The sequence below is a fragment of the Vicugna pacos genome, chromosome 5 (genome assembly GCF_048564905.1).
Source record: "Vicugna pacos chromosome 5, VicPac4, whole genome shotgun sequence".
Classification (NCBI taxonomy): Eukaryota; Metazoa; Chordata; class Mammalia; order Artiodactyla; family Camelidae; genus Vicugna; species Vicugna pacos.
The window spans coordinates 56468982-56486074 of record NC_132991.1 but is presented as its reverse complement, the minus strand read 5'-3'; the positions used below and the strand labels follow the sequence as shown (position 1 = coordinate 56486074).

The following is a 17093-nucleotide window of genomic DNA, read 5'->3' as shown; positions in this document are numbered from 1 at the left end:
TGTGATGGCCAAAAGTAATCATTGACATATTTGTTTTCTACTCATTCCATATCACCAAAAAGGTTCAAATATTCCTTCACAGCATTTTCAGCTGGGATGAAAAATGAAATTTCTAGAACCAGGCAGAAAAACAAACCAATAACACTTGATGGTCATGCCTATGCTAGTGGCATTTTCTAGCAAGTTGGGAAAATACTCAAAATAAACTTCAACTTTGAACCCCATGAATTCCATACGAATGCCATAAAGCCTAAAACAGACAAGGATTTTCATCTTTTCCAAAGCAGCTTCTAGAAAATCCAGACTCTAAATATATACAGAGTGTCTGTTGATGTAAAAAATACGCCTCTCTTTAGTATGACCAGATCATGATCCTAACTGTGACAGATATTAGGAAATTTATAATATATAATAAGTATTAAAGTATGTTAAGGTATAAAAATTTACAAAGTAATTTTACAAAGTAATTCAAAACTTTTTTTGATTTATATTTTAAAAGACTTGATTAAGAGATTGCTTTTAACTGAAGTTTTCTTAATGCTTTCAAATTTTCATATAAGGATCCCTATTGAGTTCATGGATATACTTGACAGTAATTCAGAGATTATTGTTATAAGTAGCAGCAAATTGATTCATAGGAGCAAGTTTAAAAAAGCCCCTTGAATCACAATATGAGCTACTGGAGATAAATAATTTGCAAGTGCCAAGTCGACATTTTTGAAGTTCTACAAGTCCAAATAGTACTGTGTAAATTCAAAGCAAAGTAAACTAGATTATAGCTATATCTTGCCTTCTACATTAGTTTGATTCTAAAAAGATGCATGTAAACCATGTTTATATATGTTAACTCTTGGTTTAGCAATGATGAATCTCATTTGTTAGTGATACCCTGTGCTTAAGAAGAGTTAAATCTCATTACTGACATGATCTAGCGTCTGGCTTCCTCTTTGCCAAGATGTGTGTCACTCTTCCGTTGCATTGACTTCACTTTGATCATGTTGGCTGTTTTTCTGTACTTTGAACCAAGCCACATCATTCCCTTCTCAGAACCATTGACCAAGCCATCCTTTCTTCCAGAACAACCTTTCTCCTGAACACTTCAGGATATCCACCTCTTCCTAGTGCTAAGGTCTTGAACAACAGGGACCATCCTCCATGTTTGGGCCCCTTAAAGTCCTCATCCTTAAGAAATGAAGTCCAAGAACAAAGTTCTTGATTACTTTCAGATTAGCATGGTGGCAACCTAGATATGCCTGATACATCCCTTCCTAATATCCCATTAAAATGAAACATTTAAAATACATATGTTTATGATTAAAAAAAAACACACTAGCATATACCTTTAAATTAAGTTCTATAAAATCCCATGACCCACTAATACTATTACCAATTCACAGGAATGTTCTCTTGTCATCCAGGGTCCTGCGATGATACACCAACCACTTGTGCTGCCACCTGTCAAAACTATGGATGGCCCTACTTCCAGGTATTGAATATGAATATATTACAAAAGAACATTCATGATCTAATGAAAGCAACATGTTGGATTTCCAATTAAGTTGAGGATAATATCATCATGTTAACAATCATAAGAAAGATTTCACAGAATGATGCATAACTCCAAGTAACTTCTGAATCCTGGAAAACTTTGAAAGTCAATCTAACAAAATACTGACAAAGATGACCTCTGGACATCTGTCAAACTTACAAAGTTGTTTCCTTGAAACCTTTGGGTATGGACTTATCTCCTATTTTTTGTTCCCTTGGCCAGAGCATTTAGTGTTAAAGTAATTTGAATGGATCTTACCAGATTTAGTAATATTAGTAATTTGGTAATATTAGCCACAAACATCACACACAAACACACACATATAAAAAATTATAATGTCTGTGGCTAATTTTATTATAATTGTATGTATATGTTTTTATATATGCATATGTAGAAAACAAATTATGTATAATGTATAAAATAATAGGGCTAGATTGCTCATTTGCACTCAATTCCTTTGCTCTGTAGAGTTCTTTGTTTTCTGATTCACAGTCACTATTATATTCTCATAAATGGTTGTAGAACTTTCCTGTAATTGGAACATAAGAGGCTAACATTTATAAATAAGGGAACAGGAAAATGGGGGGTGAGCTGAATTGAAGATTTAAGTTGATCTAGATACTATTTTTACAACCCCCTGGCAAAGTAGTTCAGTTTCAATCATGGACATTAATTTCAGGGGCTTTGGTGATTCCAAAAAGATTACTGTTACAGACGGATGTGTCTTTTTATTTATATTTAACATAATAGTTTCATATCAACTAAGAAATTAATTATGCAATTATTATTACACCTCACATCCCCTTTCCTGACAAAATTAAAGTAGATTTCCTGCCCTCATTTATTTTTAGACTGCAAAGTATTGAACAATTCCATCATACATCATCCTAATACACTGTGATAGCATTAATGAAAAGTAAAGGCTTTGGAATTATTTTATCTTAAATTCAAAACTGAGTGATCTAATTCCTTCTTCTAACTTTTAATTCCCAAGTCATTCTGCTGGACCCAAAAATAGACCCTCTGTAATTAAGCTTTGTCTCACAGCATGTCTTTGGGAACTCATCATTGTTCCATCCTTATGTGTCAGCTTCCTTTGCTCAGATGACTCACTGTTCCTTAGAGCAAGGTTTGAATGCTCCAACTGCCTACTTCTATCTGACAGCTGGATTTTTCTTCCTGAACTATTTTCTGTGAAGTGGTGCCAGGTCAATTTTTATAAAGTCCCATATTTTGCTTATTGAAGACGTATAGGAAAGAGCATAAATGGAAGAAGATTCACTGACTAGGCAAAAACTGATTTTTGACTTCCACTCTCTGTGAGTACCAGTCGTCTTCATGTGGAAATTAAGAGGATTGCACAATATTTTTTCTAAGTGTCTTTCCAACTTATAAATTCTAACATATATTGGATAGTTTGAAGGAGATAAACTGGAAGTGGCTTGAAGATGAAAGGTTCAAATTTAAACTGCTTTCTCGTCATTAGACTGATTTCTGGCTTGTAGGGTATTGGTAAAATGCTTTGTGAGATGTTCATAGGCCTAATGGTGATTTTTAAAATTTCATTTCTAACAAGGACAGTTTAAGATGGATATGTATTTAAATTCTAGCAAGAAAAGGGTGGAAAATTATCTTTGGAGAGATTTAAAAATACAACTGAGAGTCAGAATTGCAGTTGGCTCTCATATTAGTTTGACTCATATGGTTTAATTTTAACCTAATAAAAGGAGCCCACACCTGAGACTTGAGAAAGGGACCTCCTTGCCTCAGCTCATCTACTGCTGCTGTGGGACAGAGGCGAATCTCCAAATTCTCCTGAACTTTCTAAATCTGTAAGATGAGCAGGTTAGACTGTGAGGCTTTCAGGTCCACTCCAGCTTTGAGATTCTGGATATTCTGACCATAACTACTCTGAATTAAAGACAGGAGCTGGAAATAAAATATCATCTCAAGTTCTTTGTAACAATAATGTGATTTGTAATAGCTCAGTTCCTCTACCTTTGGATGTTTTTGCATTGCTTTATTTACATAATCATTCAGTAGACTATGAAACTTGACAGAAGGAGAAGAGGTGAGAAAGAAAAAAATAAGGAGAATATCTCTGGCTAGAGTGAATTTTGGCAATAGAAGGATCTGTTTCTAATTATCACTAAAGTTCTATATTCTTACTGAAAGTTCTAATTCCAAGGGAGTAAAAATACTACTTTTTAAATTTATAATTATTTAATAGGCCCATTTTCACATTTAAATCTTAATCCAACTAAAACTTAATCTCAGATAATAATTTTTTCCCAAACTGATAGACAGTTATAGCAATACTTTTTATCAAATAATTCATCGTTTCTATTACTGATTTGAAACATAATGAAATGGTGCTATTTACTAAATTATATTAACAAAATAATTTTGGATTCTATGGTCCATTTGTCTTGTTATTGTTTGTTATTTGTTTGGTTGAACTAAATTAGGTAAAATTATTTATTACCTGATGGCATTACATTTATATATTATTTGGGGGAACAATTAAGCATCTTTAAACATTTTAGTTTTGCATCTATTAATACAAATGTCTCTCTTCTTATTAAAAATCATTTTATGTCCATAAAATAATTACATATTTTCTTCAAAATGGCTCTCCACGCAGGAGTGCCTGGTTCTTGCAGATCGATTAAGACTTTCACGCAGAGCAGGATAGAAGTTTTCTCTATAAATATGAATAGTTCAGAGAATCAGGAGTGAGTCAATCAGAGAAGTTAGAACAGAGAAGTGAGAACTAAATTAAGGTAAATTTAGGGGAAAAATGTAGGTTTTCCATTAAACTAATGAAACTTAAACTCCAGGACTTTTACTTGAATAAGACCCTTTCTTAATTTTGTGTTTCTGATTTGGTGTTTTTCATTGTTGTTGTCGTTTTTGTTTTTTTAAACCGGACTCCTATAAGCATATGATTTTTCTCTAATCCAAGAGCATAGCATCTAAATCCCCAGTGACTTGGTTGCTATATCTCATCTGTTAAGAGGATGAGGGCAGACAAGAAACAAGGGGGGCACCGGTGTGTAGTATGAGAGACTGGCCCCTGAGGACTGGCCTGGTATGTAGCACATCTGTCCTGCAAGCTAAGCTTTTGGCTTACGCATGTCATGTAAATAAATTGGAATTTGCTTGCCCCATCTGTAAAATAGGAGATTAAACTAAATCTGAAAAAAAAACCCGCACAAACAAAAAGTTGCTCTAAGTAAGCTCTAAGATCCTCCCTAATTCTAACTCTTCCTGATCACTTTGGCTCATGGTATTATCTCTGTCTCTGAGGTGCATTTCACATTCTTTTGTCCTTTAATTTGTCATGTCCACGTTTCTTGTCCCCAAGCTAAATTAAAGAAGCACCTCTGAAAAGCTAGTTTAAATCTCTTTGTAGTACACCTTAAAGTGCCTATAAACTCAATAAGTACATTTATAAATTGTATTAAAATGCTCCCCCCAAATTATATCCTTATTGTTTAAACTGTTTTATAGATCAGCTTCGTAATTGTTTTACCATCCCTTGAAAATTTTATACCACACTGTCTTATTACTTAGAGCTAAAAATAGGTAAACTAGGATACATAAGTATTCTTATAGACATAATTAATGACCTGTTACAAAAAGTAGATATAAAAATATATAACATAGATTTCTTAAATGCAATTTTTAAAGAGTCAAAAGATGCAATTTCCTAATAGAATGTCCAAAAAATACCTATTCTCATCTTGCTGTGTAATAAGCCATGTTTCCAATAAAAATCAAGCAGATGAAAATTATGGAATCGACAAAATGAGTTCAGTGCAACTGATGAGGAACATTTGCTATATATACTCATCATTTATGCTAACTTACATATCTCTCATGCAAAATAAAGCATGAACCTAAGTATCACACACCACCTCAATAACTCAGTACTTTTATTGATCCAGTGACCTGAGGGTCTCATCTTCAGTGCCAAAAATGTCTACTAATATTCCTTCTAATCTCAAAAACATTACTGTATTACTGTGCATCCTATAAATAATAGTATTCTTTATAAATATACTTCTCTGAAACCTAACTTTCAATCACTCTCTTAGTGCATAAAGTTGTCCTACTTTGTATTAATTCCTGAAATAGTCCTTTATTTGATCTTTTAAAAGTCCATACACATAAATTGCTTATAAACATAGTAGACCTGATTGGAGATTTTCATGTGAAAGATTCAGGAGGGATTCACATACTAGCATTGTACACAACTTCAAATCAAATGGTAGACATCACCATTTTTCTAATGTCACTTAGCTCTTCCAGTATCTATTTCCAGCCCCTCTCCATCTTTCTGGATCTACTCTCTTCTTCCTCTTTATCACTCATTTTCCTGCTTCCCTTCTAGGAGTGAAAACAATACATTTTCTGATCCTGATTTATGGAGAGGAGATGTTTTCTTCTTATGTGTGAGCAACTGCTAACATTTATGGCCATGTGGCTGCTCTATCGCATGGTATTTTTTATGTATTTTACCAGAAGAATCGTTTCTTCCATAATAGGAATTCTGGTGCCAATGTTAATGATAATAATCATTTAATATGTTATGATAATAATTTGTTAATAATGACAATTTTTCAATATTTAATTTAATAGGTAAAAATAAGTTGTCACTGAAGTTTAATGGGAACCATGTTGTATATAGTGTAGATACTATAAACTTTCCTACATTTATTTACTTATCATTTGTTCCTTTTCACATTTGCTTTACATTAAATTACAATTTGTCTTACTCATTTTTCTGACTACAGTGCCCAGCATAATAGTTCTCAAATGCAATGCATTTTTATTTTTGGTAGAATTGAATTTCTTCATTTAATATGTGTTACACTTTAGACAAGTGATCTGCAAACTGGGGTATGTGTACCCCCTAAGGAGTAGGCAGAATCAGCTTGTTTTACAGAAATCAGTTTCCAGATTCTTAATCTTCATTTGAACTCCATCCTAAAACTGATCTGCCATAGAAAATTCCTACGGTCTAAGCTTTAGGCTAGTTCTTCTTTTTTCACCTTTTCTTTCATAGTCTTCCTTTTACTTCTTTATATGTGCACGCACACACATACACAAAATTTCACTATTCTGAGTCTACTACAAAGCATTTCTGCAAGCAATAACAATCTTCCAGGCCTTAAATGTGAGCACAGGGACAACGGATACATTGTTTGCCTTGCTTCCTTCAAAAGGACATGTGAACGTCCCCTTTTCTTCATCTCATTAATAATGTATTTCTTTTAAAATTTTACTTTTGAGTTTAAAATTATGTATCAAAATTTGTAAAACTTTATTATGTTTTGATCTAGAGTATAAATCTAGAGCAAAACTGTCTGGGGTTCAAATCCTGAATCAACCAATGTTTTTTAATCACCTGGCAAAGTTAGTAAACCTACTTGTGCTTTAGTTTCCTCATAGGTAATCCTGGGATAAGTAGTGCCTACCTTACATGTTTTTAATAATGTGATCATAAATTCTGAAAAGGTAAATGTTACTTTTTCATGTATTATAATATAAGTTTGCAAATCAGCTATTATATATCATTGGTGTTTCCAGACTTGGTGGCCACTCTGTACATGAATTAATAGACACAAGTAGAGGGAGGAGTTTTTAGTGCTTTAATTTAGTAAGCTTTCCACATTAGCTGAATTTCAAATGTACTCTGAGAAAAAAATACATGTAATGGAAATGAAGAGAAAGAAGTGTGTTTGTTCACATAAATCTATTAGATTAAAAAGCATAAGACTGCATTTTTTGGCTCACATTTTGTAGTGGCTGATTTGGTAAAGTCTGTATCTTTGTAGCCAGAACATCTCTTCTTACGTCTTGTTATTAATGTCTATTACTGTCTATTGCTATCTTTGAAGGCTAAATGCATCTTTAAAAATTTTTAGTAGTGAATGGAGAAGAGCAGTTTTTTCTCTTACAAGCCCTATCTAAATATTATAATATAAATTGTAATTTCTGTTCTATTACAAGTCTATTGCTGGAAGTTACTTGGTACCATTTCTAGGCACAGAGCTTTTAAAAGTCCTATATTGAATCTTCTAATATATTACGGTAGGACTAGGAGGAGCTTTGAAGTTTTTTTATAGAACCTGCATTTTTGAAATGAAAAACTGAGAAGCAAGCAAATAAAATGACTGGTTAAAAAAAACAAAATAGTAATCTGATGTCACAACCAGAGTTAGTATCCATTTTTCTTCAATACACTTGTATTGACTACTCTATTTTTATGGCCACAAACTACCTAATCATGTTTCTTAGAAGTTATCTACAAGTAGCATTCTATTCTTCACATAAATTTAATTTTTCCCCATGTTCTTCTTTCTTATATGTTTAACTTGGAACCTAACAAAGCATTCTCTGATATTTACTCTAAGATCATCACTATAGTTAGACAGATTTGATAAATCTTCTCTTTCATATGCCCCAAAACAAATTGCCACATATTGTTCAATCTGGATTTCAAAAAACTACCCCATTTTGGATTCATGTCTAGTCCATTGTCCATTGAATTGTCAAATTATTTTCTAATTGGTATCACACAATATGCTGATGTTTTAAATTTCAGGATACTTGTTCCACAAAAATCTCTCATGCAGTTTCACTGCAAACAAATAAGCAGTGTGATAAGTGAAAGATGTTTCTGTTTTAAACATTTTTGGCCCTATCAAATAACTCTGAAATTGCTTTCCATATCCTGACATGATGAGGGTACTACTCAGTTAACAGAGAGCACACACATGTGCTTAAAGACTTGGTAGTCACTCTGTTTCTACTAGGTCTCTTAATTGTCATTTTATTGTATTTTTCTCTTTAGCAAGTGGGACCTATTTAGCACCAGGGACCTAAGAAACTGACTGGGCAATAAGTTATGTTGAAAAAGGGTTGAGAAAAGATATATTCTATTACACAAGATAAAGTTGGACTTGTTAGCAGGAGCATCAAGCTACCTTCAAACAGTGGTGAAGTAGACAAAAATAAAGATGAAGCAGAGACTATTCACTAAATCTAACTCTTTTGAGTCATTGATTTTTTTTTAAATTGAAGTATAGTTGATTTACAGTGTTTTGTTAGTTTCTGGTGTATAGCAGAGTGATTCATTTATTCATATATATTATTTTTCATATTCTTTTTCATCATAGCTTATTACAAGCTATTGAATATAGTTCCCTGTGCTATACATTAGGACCTTGTTGTTTATCTATGTTATACATAGTAGTTAGTATCTGCTAAGCCCAAACTTCTTATTTATCTCTCTTCCCTTTGGTAACCGTAGGTTTGTTTTCTATGTCTGTGAGTCTGTTTCTGTTTTATAAAAAAAAGTTCATTTGTATCATATTTTAGATTCCACATATAAGTGATATCATATGATAGTTGCCTTTGTCTAAAAAAAAAAAACACCCAATCAAAAAATGGGCAGAAGACCTAAATAGACATTTTTCCAAAGAGGACATACAGGCCAATAGGCACATGAGAAGATGTTCAATGTGCTAATTATCAGAAAAATACAAATCAAAACTACAGTGAGATATCACTTCACACCAGTCAGAATGGCCATCATTCAAAAGTCCACAAATGATAAATGCTGAAGAGGGTGTGGAGAAAAAGGAACCCCCCTCCACTGTTGGGGGGAATGTAAATTGGTGCAGCCACTATGAGGGACAGGATGGAGGTTCCTCAAAAAACTAAAAATAAACTTACCATGTGATCCAGCAATCCCACTCCTGGGCGTATAACCAGAGAAAAATATAATTTGAAAAGATACAGGCACCCCAGTGTTCATAGCAGTACTATTTACAATAGCCAAGACATGGAAACAGCCAACATTGACAGAAGACTGGATAAAGAGTATGTGGTATATACAATGGAATACTACTCAGCCATAAAAAAGAATAAAATAATGTCATTTACAGCAACATGGATGAACCTGGAGATTGTCCTTCTAAGTGAAGTAAGCCAGAAAGAGAGAGAAAAATACCATATGATATCATTTACATGTGCAATCTAAAACAACAACAACAACAAAAAACAGGACACAAATGAATTTATCTACAAAACAGAAACAGACTCACAAACATAGAGAACAAATTTATGATTACCAGGAAGTAAAGAGGGTGGAAAGGGATAAATCCGGAGTTCAAAATTTGCACCTCTTGGAGAGTGATGGAAATTTTAGCTATCTTGATGTGGTGGTGGTTTCATAGGTATATACAGCTATCAAAATTCATCAAATTGTACATCTGAAATATGTGTAGTTTACTGTACAGGAATTATACCACAATAAAGGTCTTAAAAATTTTAAATACTTTTAAAAAAAGGTACATGCAAACCATTTTTTAAAACTGAACAGAGATAAACAACAAGGTCCTACTATATAGCACAGGGAACTACATTCAATACCTTGTAATAACCTATTATAAAAAAGAATATGAAAAAGAATACATATATATTTGTATGACTGAATCACTACACTGTACACCAAAAACTAACACAACATTGTAAATCAACTATACTTTAATAAAAAAAGAATAATACTAATAAAAAACAACTAAACAGAAAAAATGTGGTATGTTATATACAATGGAATACTATTCAGCCATAAAAAAGAATGAAATAATGCCATTTGCAGCAACACAGATGGACCTAGAGATTATCATACTAAGTGAAGTCAGTCAGATTGAATCATTAATTTTTAAATCTGCCTGAATCCATATGTTAATACATTAGTCTAAAAATAATTTTCAACTGAAATCTTAGTAATAAAGATCACTTGATCACTTGTGGGTATAATTGGGTGTTTATACTTTATCTTGAGGATGTTTTTAGCTCATTTCACAGGAATCTGAATACTTAGGATAAGCATACAGTAACCAAAGGTATTTGAGTTAGGGGACATGTTTCTAATCACTTCTCTGCCTGTAATCAGTTGCATGAATGCGATCAAGACATTTCACTTCTTGAGTCTGAAGTGTCCTCATCTACAAAGAAAATATTTTGTCTGACTACATAAACTTTAGAAGTAGTTTCACAGTATAAACAAGATCGATTTAGAATTTACGGACACCTCACTACGTGAACTTCCAAAGTCATGCTGTATACTGTTACACTAATTCTGAAAAGGACATCCTTTCTGGAGTCAGAAAGATCTCAAGCTTTATGTGATTGTTCATAAAATGAACAATTTCAAGATGGAAATTACATAGAATTATTTAACATGGTCCACTTTTTCCCTGAAGTAAGCTTTAATGCTCTTAATATAAGCAAAGAAACAATTCAATGTAAGAGAATGGTGAGGATTATTTATTTTAATATCCTCTCTCCAGGATCTAGCATGATGGTGGGCACACAGTAAGGAAATGGTCCATGAACATTGGTCTTTTGGGAATGGTTTTGCTCTGGGGGGGGTAGTATGTGCTTCACATAAACATTAGACTACTGCTGATAAATGTCTGCATGGCCAGTGAGTATTTGGGGGGAGTGAAATACATTGGGTTCCAGAGGGAGTTTTGGTTAAGAGTGTATGTTTAGGAGTCAGAGTCTTGGGCTTGAGTTCTAGCTTCTCATTTCATTAGTGAGATGTCTTTGAATTTTTTCATCTGGAAAATAAACGGGAGAGTGAAATAGTCTGTTACTCTTTAAATTGAATATGACAGCATTTTACAGTTGCTGGGACAGTGCTTATCACAGAGCAAACACTTAATAGTGGTAGCTGTTACTATTTAAATTATCCTGCAATTCTGATATCAATTGTTTTTATAAGTAACAGTAAAATAAGCCTTGGTTTATCATCGTTTATTTCCTACTATCTACTTTTGATCTTTTGCTAATAAATTTCTGAATGCCACCCCAATGAATTTCTGACAGTTTCTGCTCTCCTTTTATGAGTTAGTGGAGCCAGGATAGGATGCTTGGTCCAAACACCCCTCTTTATCCCCACATCCTACTTTCCTCTCCCAGCATCCATTTGCTTTAATAATATGCAAAGGAACTTTCAATGTTGCTGAGGAAGGAAAGAAGAGGTTGTTTCATTTTGTTTTATGGGAACTAATCTACAATGATGAGACTCAGGAGGGTGACACGGCACCTATGCATGACTGGGCATTTGGACTGGTCGGAGCTGTGAGGGAGCTCAAGATGAAGCAAGCATTTTCATGAGTGTAGTAGTCAAAACTCTGGACAGGAAGTGTGCTTAGAGTCAGAGCCCAGGTGGCAACACAGCAGAGAGTAACGTTAAATACCATTTTCTACCAGTTCCGCACAGGCACAGCAGGACTCTGGGCCCAAGAGTTGAAGACTTTGAGAGCATCAGGAGACACAGCCTTCGTGTTATCATTTTCAGGATAGTAGTAAGAAATACCAAGAGTAAGGTCACTTCCAGTGATTCTAGTAGCAGAGGGCATAGAAAAAAGAAGTCAGTGCTAGAGAAGGACGGGTGTATGTTGGTCCTACAAAAGAGACTGGCCTGTGAAGCATTTCTTTAGAGTTTTCAAGAGTCACATGGGACTTGGCAGGATGCTGAAGGTCCCATGTTCTAAGGTGCAGACAAAAGTAGAAATCTGGGGGTTACTGACAATATGACTTGATATCTAGAGGTTTCTGGAGCCTAGAAAGATTTCAGTCACAAGAATAATTATGGAAAAGTTTATTTAGATACTATTAAGATAAATGTTTAACTAGTATGAAACCAAAAGTAAGTTTCAAAGTATTTGAATTTATGAAAATAGTAAGTGAACTATGAGAATATCTAGCTGATTTGAGGTACTTGGTGCTCCTACATGAGTCACCTGGCAATGAGAAGGTATGTGCTATTTCCTAACAGAGTTATTTTCAGATGGGAAAAAATGAATACAGCTACTTGCACATGGGAGGTCCTGCTACTTATCTACGTAACCATAAGGATTAATCTAGTCATGGCTTAGACAGTCGACCTAAGAAAGGTAACATGTAAATTCTTGTAAGTCAGCACTCACAGGTACCTTCCCTTTCATGTGTTCAGAGGAAATTATCAAATGGCTTTGAAACCCTGAACGTAATCCCTTCTCAAAACCCATGCAGGGCATTCAAGATTCTGATATGTTGTCTACTTAGAAATGAACTTCTAGACATGAATTGTTACTGTATTTGTGTGTAAATAACCCAAGACTGGATACTAGAATTTATCTTTCTTTCATCTTCTTTTCTGGACACTAGCTTCCCCACTCCATGCTCTTATATCCCTTACATGTATGTTTCAAAATTCTTCTTTCTTTTCACTCCAGATACCACTCAAACATATATACTCCTGAAATATAAATTCGTGTTATCCCCTGCCAAGTTTAGATTCCAAATTAAGTTGCATGAGGCTCTTAATGATTTGGTTTCCTCCTGCCAGTATTTAACAATAATTCTTATCTGGTTTCAATGTGTCCTTTTAATAGATATATAAAAAAAATTGGGGCCTGCTCTGAGCTTTGTTTATGGCTGTACGCAAGTAGGTGAAACTTGGCAAAGCATCATCCTCTGCACTGATCTTCACCGTAGGGACAGCTGCCTCTCCCTATCCACCCACTTCTCTTTCAGAACATCTCAAAAGAAGAAATATAATTTTGACCATTAGCCTATTTGAGCTGTACCTTCAACCAGTTTTGTTCTAATGTCATTTTTATACTTTGAAAAAACAGTGGTTCAGTAAATAAGCTATACGTTAGGAGCAGTATGTCATAACCTCATGAAAGAACTCCGATCTCTTCCAGAATTAGTTCATTAAATGACTCTTTTAATGAGACTGATTCTTGATACAAAAGACAAACTTTTAAATACATCTGGCAAAGATACAATCTTTTAAACACATGAACTTATCAATAGGTTTGATTAACTTCAGGCGCTACATAAAAATTATTTTTAATGTTCTTATTATGAGGGCTCATTTAGAAATGTTAGCATCTATTTCATTTTGTAGATTTTCGAGTACTTTCTATCAGGAATGTGTGTTTCAGTGTGACAGTGGCAAATGATGGTTCTGTGATTAGGGCAAACAGAGGTTTAAGTCAGCATAGGAAATAGTCTCTGCTTCTAAAAAGATGAGCATGCAGCTCCTGAACTAATTGTTATTAATCATAGCATTTTTCAACTGCTATTTTTAATGACTTAATAGTATGCTATTCATCTTCATAATGCCTTGAGGCAGACAGCATAGATCCTTTAGAAGTAGATTTATGCCTCTAGTTAAAATAATCTATGGAAGCCCTTTTTAATGCATTTTGATTTAACCTGGCATACAGTATTTATTTTCTTTAAGTAACAGCCCTTTAGCAAATGAAAATATATTTCTTTGTTTTAATTTTGAATAAATGAAAGGGCTTATTAATAAGAAAGTGTTTAAAATGAGATAATTTTTAAAAATACCTTTAGAAAATTCTTGGAAATTTTTCTTCAGATTTTATTTAGAGTCAAGCCCTCAGAACTAACTCAACCCAACTCTATTAGTCTGGTAGGGCTACCATAAAAAATAGATCACAGACTGGAAGGCTTGAAAAACAGTAATTAATTTTCTCACAGTTCTGGATGCTAGAAGTTCAAGATTAAGACGTTGGCAAGTTTAGTTTCTCTTGAGGCTCCGTCCACCTTCTCACTGTGTCCTCACATGGCCTTTTCTCTGTATATGAACATCTGTGATATCTCTTTCTTTTCTCATAAGGACATCAGTCCTATTCAATTAGAGCCACACACTTATGACCTCATTTAACCCTTAATAATCTCTGTAAAGGCCCCATCTCCAAGTCACATTGCGGGGTGATGGCTTCAACATATGAATTTGGGAGTGGGGATAATTTACTCCATAATGCCAAGAATTTCTAAGAAACTATTTCAAACAAAATAGAGTTTTCTTTGAAAATTTTCTTTGAAAATTGGTAAAAGTTATTGGAAAATTTTAAATTAATCTCAGGTAATCACTGAGTTGATTCCCTAAGTAAAAAAAAATAATCCTCCTGTTGACCTGAAATAAATAGACTGCCAGTTATTTCTCCAGCAAAAATGAGTTTATTCAGGATCAGCAGAGAATTGCAATTCAGGGCTGGCAAACATGGCAAGCCACGTGGAAGTCACCCTGAAAAATGGTGAGGAGACCTCTTTTATAGAGGGGAGAAGGGAGTTGGGAGGGCTACAGTAAACAGACACCATGGCTTTTGATTTGCTGAATCCTCACAGTCTCTCATGCACTGAACTCTTGCCAAGAAAGAAGATGGAATCTTTCTTCCTGTTGGGCTCTGCTACCAGCACAGGCTGTGGCAGCTCCCATTTCTGGCCTCTATTTTAATTGAAGATTCTGTTAATTAATTTTTACAATTGGTATCTTCTATATGCCAATAACTCTCTAATTTAGATTGTTATGTAAGAGCTTCTTACATATCAGCCCTTTAATAAGAACTTTTAACCAAATATTTTATAAATTATTCATAATTAAAAACTCTTTTGTGGCTGAATATCAAATTGATACCAGAAGCACTGCTAGTTTCCATAGACATTATTAGATGCCACAACAGCTTACAAAATGTTTCTATGTTACTTAAGTACACTTTTCAGATCTGTACTTTTCCTCAGATTCTTCAGAAAGATTTGTCTTTCTTTCTTTTGTTATTCAATATTTTTCAAGCACGCCCCTTTAAAAAACTTTGTTTATATTGTTGGCTGATAATAGCTTGAAGATAGATCTGCTTGCTAACAGACATCTTGAGAATTGACCTTGGTTATGGTCACTGTTCTCTAGGGTTTCGTCAAAACTCCTTTTGATGTCAGAAGTTTAAAGGCAAGCATATAGACGTAGCTTGTTGCCAAAGTCCCAAAATTTAGAAAGCATTTATCTAGATTTTTCTAGTGTGGAATTGTCAAATATCCTATCATCTGGAACTGTCATACTTTGACCAATAGAATGCACAACAACCTTGTCACCAGGGCTGTGACTGCTGCTTTCTTCCCTTTTGGGCTTGACTTGTGGGATTAACTCTTAACCAGAGAGATCATTGCAATCGCACAAGTGTCTGCTCCTACCCAGATCAACTAATCCATCAATCACCACACAAAATGTATTTCTTGTTTTATGGAAAATTAAATTCCTGGATGAATGAGGGGGAAAAAGTACAAAAAGAATAGACACACTTCTCGGACTTTGTTTGTTTTAAAAACAAAAACACCTACACTTACTGACTTCCTGGTGAGCACAGATCGCAATCCTCTAGGCTTCAGAGAAGATAATAAATTTGGGATGGTGTGTGTGTCAACTTAATGTGTGTTTAGTAGGCACCGGCTGTCTCTGAGTCCAATTCTAAATTAACTGAAATACCTCCATAGTCCTGGGAAAATCTGTCTTAAATGTCAGTGTTTCTATGGGTTTTTCTTCAACTTCTGTGTATTCAGTGTGTAGTTGGCATAAAGATAGCAGATGGTGCATAGGTTGGTAGGTAGATGCCATTTTTAGCTAAGACTCACAAGTATGCTTTAATTTTAGACACTAATTATTCTATTTTGATGAAAGAAAGATTGTGTTTTTCAATTTCCTACAGATCTGGCTGCTAATGACTATGACCTCTCAGTGCAAAGTGGATTTTAAGTGTGTTCATTATGACAGGCTGCTGCCTACATTAATATGTGAGCAGTGAGTTTAAACTGTGGTCATCTAACTATAACTTTATTATTTAAAATTATTTTAATATTTAGGAATGAAATATTGTTGACTAATATTGAGGAATTCAAACACCTCCTTGGATAAAAATATGTTAATTGACTTTCTTAGGCAACTACAATTATACAACTTTCCCATAGTCACACCCTAATAGAACATGGTAGAAAAGAGAACCTTCTCCCCATAAATGAAATTTTTGCACAAATAAAATATTTGCTATGCTGATGTCCCTATTTAGACACAGTGCTTCCCATTCCTCCTGCTGTGTGAAAATTAATGATATCTAAATTAAATTTGCAACATAATAGTAACTCACATTTATCGAGTGCTTACTAATATACCAGAAAATGTTCTTAGCTCACTACATACTAGTTTTTCATTAATACATCAGTCCTACGTAGGATATAATATTATTATTCCCATTTTCTGTAGATATCAATGTTACAGGGGTAAAATAATTTGCCTAAGTTACATAGATATATAATATCAGCTTATAGCAGAGCTCAGTGAAATACAGACACTCAATCAGTGATTAACTCTATAAAAATAATCTTTCTCACTTCTTCCAAGATGTAAATTTGGGCAAAATAACTCTAGGTTGCCCTCTCTGGTATTTTATTTCTATTGAGACATAAATCCTAGTTTTTTGTATCAGCTCTGGTGCTGTCAACACACATTTTATCTTGAATAAAGATTATTTCAAGGTCAGGCCAGTAACAGTTACCTCGGGGAGTTTTTCTATCAGAATTGCTGAAGGGAAGAATAAGTTCCGTTACTTACTGGAAACTTGGTCTGCCCTAAAGCTGCCTTTATCCTTTTGGTCTGTGAATAACAGTGTCT

The 17093-nt window shown here is 34.1% G+C and overlaps 1 protein-coding gene across 5 annotated transcripts in view; it reads left to right on the top strand.

Annotated features, from left to right (window-relative positions):
- CALCRL (calcitonin receptor like receptor) overlaps positions 1-17093 on the top strand; it is a 94338-nt gene that overhangs the window by 16987 nt on the left and 60258 nt on the right. For 3 of the 5 annotated variants that reach the window (XM_072961273.1, XM_015244188.3, XM_072961274.1), the window contains one exon: positions 1419-1486. The exons of the other annotated variants lie outside the window; for them this stretch is intronic. The gene's annotated coding sequence lies outside the window, so the exon portion shown is untranslated. The remainder of the gene's footprint in view (positions 1-1418; positions 1487-17093) is intronic. 5 annotated transcript variants of the gene reach the window in all.